The sequence below is a fragment of the Adiantum capillus-veneris genome, chromosome 12 (genome assembly GCF_014529385.1).
Source record: "Adiantum capillus-veneris isolate H3 chromosome 12, ASM1452938v2, whole genome shotgun sequence".
NCBI lineage: Eukaryota > Viridiplantae > Streptophyta > Polypodiopsida > Polypodiales > Pteridaceae > Adiantum > Adiantum capillus-veneris.
Genome location: NC_140942.1, coordinates 70,889,372 through 70,896,532, shown reverse-complemented (window position 1 = coordinate 70,896,532; position 7,161 = coordinate 70,889,372).

Sequence of the window (7,161 nt, the reverse complement as noted above, 5' to 3'; positions counted from 1 at the left end):
CCTCTCTCTTGAAATCATAGTCGTCCTCGACTATGGGGTAGAGAAGATAAAGCCGAGTCATTAGTCCTTTTCCTAGCGGGTAGAGGATCCCTATCTTACCCTACGACATCGTATTAAAATGGATGCCTAATCCATTTGGCACTTGAGAACCTAAGCTGCCACAAGCATGGCTACGCATTAGTCCTATCAATCTTCCATAGTAGAGTGACAAGCTCTACTTGGTGTTTGGAAGACGTTGTCTCCGCAAACTTGATTATAAGCATGCATACTACTTAACATTTGTGCACAATAAAGAAAAAGAGAGTCTTATAAGACAAAAACTTTGTTCATTCTAAACATTTGTACATTTTTTTACTCTAGGGAAGCATTGTAAGCATTGACAAGGTTTAGGTTATCCTTTAATTGTATGCCTTGCATCCATCTAGTATCTTCAAAAGGATAGTTCTTAAACTTAATAAGATACCATCGGATAATCTTACCGTCTCTCAATACCTTGTCTTCATATCGGAGGATGGACTCGAGCTACAGCACCTCTTCTTGGTCCTTGATCTCCGGTGGGTCTTCAATAGTTGGTTCTTGAGGTGACTCTCCTTTGTAAGGCTTTAGTAGGCTCACATGAAAATCATTGTGTATGAGCCAATGACTGGGCAACTTCAGTTGATACGCCATCTCATTGATTGGTCTAAGAATTTGGAAGGGACAATAGTACCTTTTTGCTAACTTAGCATAGTACTTTTGGTGTCCCGTAGGATTCTTGCTCGTCGTGTGCCTTAATCAAGCCTTGGGAAATTCAAGCAAGACCCAATCATTTTCTTTAAAGGCTTGGGCTCTTTTGTGCTTATCAGCAGCAACCTTTTGCCTTTGCTCTGTGAAATAGAGATAGAATCCTTAATCTTTTGGAAAGATTCTTGTAGGTCTCGGCTATACTCATCTGCAGCGAAGATCTTCCCGTGTACATTAAGTAGTAGGGGACTTTTGGATCTTCCCTCAATTACCTTGAAAGGTGTTTTTCCCATGGAAGTATGTACAGTGTTATTGTAGGCATACTCCACTAAGGGTAAGTACTTCTCCCATTGGGACCTTTGGTCTACTTTTGTTACATAGGCTTTTAGTAGATCAAGAATTGTTAGGTTAGCTATTTCACTTTGGCCATCCGTTTGCGGGTGATAGGCCAAAGAAAAGTTTAGCCTTGTCTGTAAATTCTCAAAGAGACCCTTCCATAAATTACTGGTCATTCTAGGATCTCTATCACACACTATGGACATTGGCAAGCCATGGTATTTGAAAATTTGTGATACGAAGAGGGTTGCCATTTGATGGGCTTTGATAGTCTTTTTGACAGGTATAAAATGAGCTTGTTTTCTGAACCTGTCTACTATCGTCCATATTCCCGTATTCCCATGGATAGACTTGGAAAATCCAAAGATAAAATCCATGGATATGCTCTCCCATGGTGAATTAGGGATTGGCAAAGGTTGAAGCAATCCAAGTTGCTTCCCTCTATCAAACTCCGTCTTTTGGCATACCACACATCTAGAAACATACTCTTGTATGTTTGCTTTCATGGCAGGCCAATAGAAATATGTTTCAATCCCTTTTTAGGTAGACTGAATCCCTCTATACCCCGCATAAGGAGGAGCATGAGATTCATACATTACTTTCTCACGTAGTGAGTTAGTAACATATAGTCTATTGCCATAGAGAAGATAACCATCTTATAAAGTAAACGGTTCCTCTTTCTTCCCTAATGCAAGGGCTGAAATCACATCTCTATAATCGGGATCAATAGCGTACTCATCTATCATAGAAGATACATCATTGTGAGTTGCTATGGAAACCGCATTCACTCTCGATCGTCTTGAGAGTGCAACGGCTACTTGATTATGCTTGCCATCAATGTGAGAAATATGAAAATGAAATTGCAAAAGGAAATTTTCCCACCTCATTTTTTTGTCGGAGAGCTTGGTATGCATCATGAAGTACTTAAGGCTTTGGTGATCCGTCCACAAAATGAAAGGAGTCCCCACCAGTAAATAGTGCTTCCACAATTCTAAGGCATGTAGAACTGCAAGGAGTTCCTTTTCATATATGCCTAGAGCTTGCTCAACAAGGCCGAGCCTTCGACTTTCATAGGCTATGGCATGTCCTTCTTGGAGAAAAATGACTCCAAGGCAATCACCACAAGCGTCTCATTGGACCTCAAATGGCTTTGAGAGATCCAACAGTGTAAGCACAGGTTGAGAGATAAGCTTTTTGAAAGCATTGTTCTCCTTCGCAGACCATGTATACCTAACGTTTTTCTTTGTTAGGTCATGTAATGGTCCCACAATTTGTGAAAACTTTTCTATGAAGCATCTTTAGTATGCAAACATACCTATAAAGCTTCTTAGTTCATGTAGATTCCTTGGATTAGGCCATCCTTTTATTGCCTCTAGCTTTGATGGATCCATTTGGATGCCATCTTGAGAGATAATGTGACCTAAATATGAAATCTCTTGTAAGAAAAACTCACTTTTCTTTTGATTCATATAAAGTTTATTCTCTCGTAAGACTTGAAATATTACCTGGAGGTGTTGCTTGTGTTTGTCTAGTGAATTAGGGTAGATGATTATATCATCAAAGAACACTTCATTAAAGGTTTGGTAAGACCTGAATAGCTTCTCCATCAAGCAATTAAATGTGGTTGGTGCATTGGTCAAGCCAAAAGGCACGACAATGTATTTGTAAAGACCAAACGTGGTGCAAAATGCGGTCTTTACAATGTCTTGATCAACTATCCTTATTTGATGGTAGCCACTTTTTAGGTCAATCAACTGAAGTAGGCCGACCTTTGCAGCTTATGAAATAGGTCTTCGGGAAACCTATTTTTGATAGTGATCCTATTTAGTGCTCTATAATCGACACACATATGATATGTGTCGTCTTTCTTTTGCACTAATAGCACGGGTGAACAAAATGGAGATGAGCTAGGCCTAACCATGCCCTTCGCAACTAACTCATGCACTTGCCACATAATCTCCTCTTGTTGAGCTTGAGAAACTCTATAAGGAGGTTTATTAGGTGGTGAACTTCCTGGAAGGAGTTCAATTGCATGGTCATCATTGACTCATTTTAGGAGGTAGTTCACAAGGGATGTCGTCAATAAAAACATCTTGAAATCCCTTGAGAACATTAGATAACTCTAATTCCTTGTGATTATTTATATTTTCTTTTGCTAAAGCATTAGGTTCATTTTGAGAGTCTTTAACAAAAATCATGTAAATAGAAATAGAGCTCTTTATTGACTTATTGAAAGCTTGCATATGTAAAATGGGTATGGTGTTACCCAACTCCTTAGCATCTATGTACATATCTTTTTCCCTGAACCTAAAGTAGATTTTCCTTTCAGGGAATTTAACATTGGCATCCATGCAATCAAACCATGGTGCCCCTAGCATTACATCCTCGCGCTTGCGAGGAGAGATAAAGAAGTCCTCTTTGTCCACATAGCTTTGGACATGGAGCCTCAATTTCTCAATTAAGGGAGTGACTGAAGCTTCTTGCCCCTTGAAAGCACCATCGCCAGGTAGGATATCTCCCATCTCATAGGCTTGGATGCCTAGCTTGGTGGCCAACTCTGTGGATATGAAATTGTGAGTAGAACCAGGGTCAAAGAGAATAAAAGCATCATGTTCTCTTACCTTTCCCCAAGCATGTCATAGAGGAGATTATTTGTGGTGAGTTTCCTTTTCTTGATTTCGACCTGTTGGGTTCAAGCCCTCTTTAGGTCAGCCCGTGAGAACAAGTCTCAAGGCATGCAACTATAGACCATCAGTTAGAGTTAAGTTTGCATGGCTTCTTTGTAGCTTTATTTACATTGTAAGGTTTTTAACCATCAATCACAAAAAAAAAGCGATTTCTGTGTTTTTTACTATGTATCGAGTCCCTCTCCCTCTCCCCCCCTCTCTCTCTCTCTCTCTCTCTCTCTCTCTCTCTCTCTCTCTCTCTCTCTCTCTCTCTCTCTCTCTCTCTCTCTTTCTCGCTGTACCTAGCCATGGCACTACCTCGGTACCACCCCCCATAACGCTGCAACACCAACAACTGGTATCAGAGCGTGTACTCGGTCTTGGCTCAAATCAGCACGCGGATACAACCCCTTACACAGGCAAGAGAAAGCACGCCTGCTTTGTTAAAGTCGCCAAGTATCTTGTATTTCAGATTGCGCGCTAGCCGAGTCAAGCCAGGAGCGCTCACAATCTCCATCACAATAGATGCGCCTCAGGTTCTCTCTGTCTCTCTGTCAAGCTGCATCAAAACGCGCAATATTTGCATAAGCCTATTCGCCCTACCTTGTTGGTGAAGTTTCGATGCTGCATCATGTTCCCAATTTGCTTCTACTAGTTGCTCTGAAGCTCTTTGGCTCGGTCGTCTGCGCGCTGCAACCATTACAGAGTTTTTATTTTCTTTTTTGTTTTGAAGTTTCAGACTATCTTTGAACCGGCCGCCTTTGTTGAGCTTTTGGGCTTCAAGCAAGTGCGCATTCTCACCCTCGCAATTTCATGCTTACTCCTTCTATAGTATTTGATGCTCCTTAATAACAGATTGAGGATATTAGCTTTGCGGTCTTGGCTATCAATAGCTTTTCGAGACACCCTTGGACTGCATACGATAGAATTTCACAACACTGCCTTGGGGCAATCCTTTGTCAGAGCATATCAAAAATGTGGTAGCTTGGCTATAATGGGCAGTACCTCAGCCAGCAGCCTTGCCTTAGCTTTGCGAGTGGAAGTTAATCGAGTTTTGGCCGTTGCACATGATATAGCACTTGGAAAGGACTTCAAGCAATATATGAAGGTCATGGGAGTGTTGTGGGGACTCTTGCGGCTATGTTGGTATTATGCCTACACATATTGGTATGTATGCAAACTTTCATTGTTCAAGAATTACGAGACATCGATGCTCACAACAACCAAGACAGATTTCCTTCGAGATGAATTTACATCGACATGTTTGCTTTTTTTTTTTCAAAACCGATTATCATCATCATTATTTATTTTGTCCTATTTTATGTCAGTTTTTCTACAATCTATTGTCAAAAACAATCATATATTTCCTGTCAAAAGCCTTGTAGTTGGTTATTGTCATGCTATTTCACTATCATGCCAAATTTTGTACGGGTTTTAGACACTGCCACAAATACATAAGTGGTAAGACCTCCCAAAACATATTTGTTCTCAGCCCTTTTTTGTCCCACTTCTCGTGAGGTTACTGGGTACACCTTAAACCCAAGGTTTGGCAGTGAACCAAAAACTCCATTTTTGGTAGCTAACTTTTTGGACCTACACTCTATCTGTTCAAGGGGGGGTTACTGATCTAGCACCAGGTTATGGATACACCAGAAATCCTTGGTTGTGAGAAACCTAAAACTCACGGTTGACGAGTACACCAAAAACTCGAGGTATCATGAGACGGCCTGTCTAGTTCAAGCTTAAGGGGGGGATTGTTGGGTTCAAGCCCTCTTTCGGTCAGTCCGTGAGAACAAGTCTCAAGGCATGCAACTATAGACCATCAGTCAAAGTTAAGTTTGCATGGCTTCTTTGTAGCTTTATTTACATTGTAAGGTTTTTAACCATCAATCACAAAAAAAAGCGAGTTCTGTGTTTTTTGCTGTGTATCGAGTCCCCCCCTCTCTCTCTCTCTCTCTCTCTCTCTCTCTCTCTCTCTCTCTCTCTCTCTCTCTCTCTCTCTCTCTCTCTCTCTCTCTCTCATTCTTTCTCGTTGTACCTAGCCATGGCACTACCTCGGTACCACCCCCCATAACCACTGCAACACCAACACGACCAAGGTAGCTCTAGGAGGCTCGGGCAAGCATGATAAGCATGTCCTTGCTCCCCGTACTTGAAATAGCAGTTATCTTTATGATAACGCTCAAGCTCTTCAGGAGATAACGCTCAACCTCTTTATGATAACACTCAAGCTCCCTTCTCCTTAGCTTTTTTGTTGTTGGCATTGCCTTTAGGAGACTTTTGGATATTGTCCTTCCCCTTAGGCTCATTGTTATGGTCCTTGTTCTCCATGGGCTTAAGATTTCTCTTAGACCCTTGTTGGAAATTGATTCGTGAAGCCACCATGGTATGGTGCATGACCGCAGATATATTGTGTGGCCTTTGGGAGTTGACATACTCCACCATAACTTCAGTTACACCCGCACAAAATTGTTGTTTTTGCTCTCCAAAATCCATCTTTTTGAAGACAATGGCTTTGAGATGTAAGTCCCAAAACTTGTCTACATATCTGTGAATAGATTCGTAGGGAGTGAGCTTCAAGCTTCGCCATTCGGTGAATACTTTGTCTTTGGCATCGGTAGCCAAAAACTGCTTCATGATGAAAAATCTTAAAGCTTTCCATGCTTGTGGAGCTTCACCATTTGCCCGTAGGTTAGACCACCATTGCCTAGCGGACCTTTGAAAATTCACAGCTACATGGTGTATCTTAGAGGACTTTGTGAATCCCTCATCTCCAAACGCTGCATCAAATTGTTGGATATAGGCCAAGACTTTGTCTGTAGCACCAAAGATGCCATTGTAGGTAAGGAAAGAGGTTTTCTTTCCTCCCTCTTTGAACTTCTTGAGCTTGGACAACCTCTTCCACGCGGCATAGGATTTCCTATGGCCTCTTCATTTTGGTGGTTTAAAGGTTGCACCATCACTTTCTTCAGAAGATGAAGAATTTGAGGAAGATGGAGAAGAGGGTGACCTCTTTCTCACCTTTTTCTTGCTTTGTTCCTCCTTGTCTGCACCATTACTTTCTTCATGAGAGGAAGAGGATGAAGAAGATGGAGAAGAGAGTGACCTCTTTCTCGCCTTTTTATTCCCTTGTTTTCTATCATCCTCTTTGAATTATAGTGTGGAGAAGTGTGCAATGGTCTTCTCTGTTTAGGAGGTGATGGAGAGCGTTTTGCCTCCCGTCTTTGTGGAGCCATCTCCATCGAGGTGGTAGGAGACTTACTTCTTTCTCGTTCTTTTGGTGGGGGCTCTTGAGTTCTCCTTTGGGAAGGAGATGCATCGTCAAGTAGTAGATTTATGAGCCCTTCCTACGGATCCTCTTCTTCTTTCCAAATCGGAGAGAGTCCTCTTTTGGAAGTCTCACAAGGAGGCTTCCTAGGTACTCTCTCTTCATGGT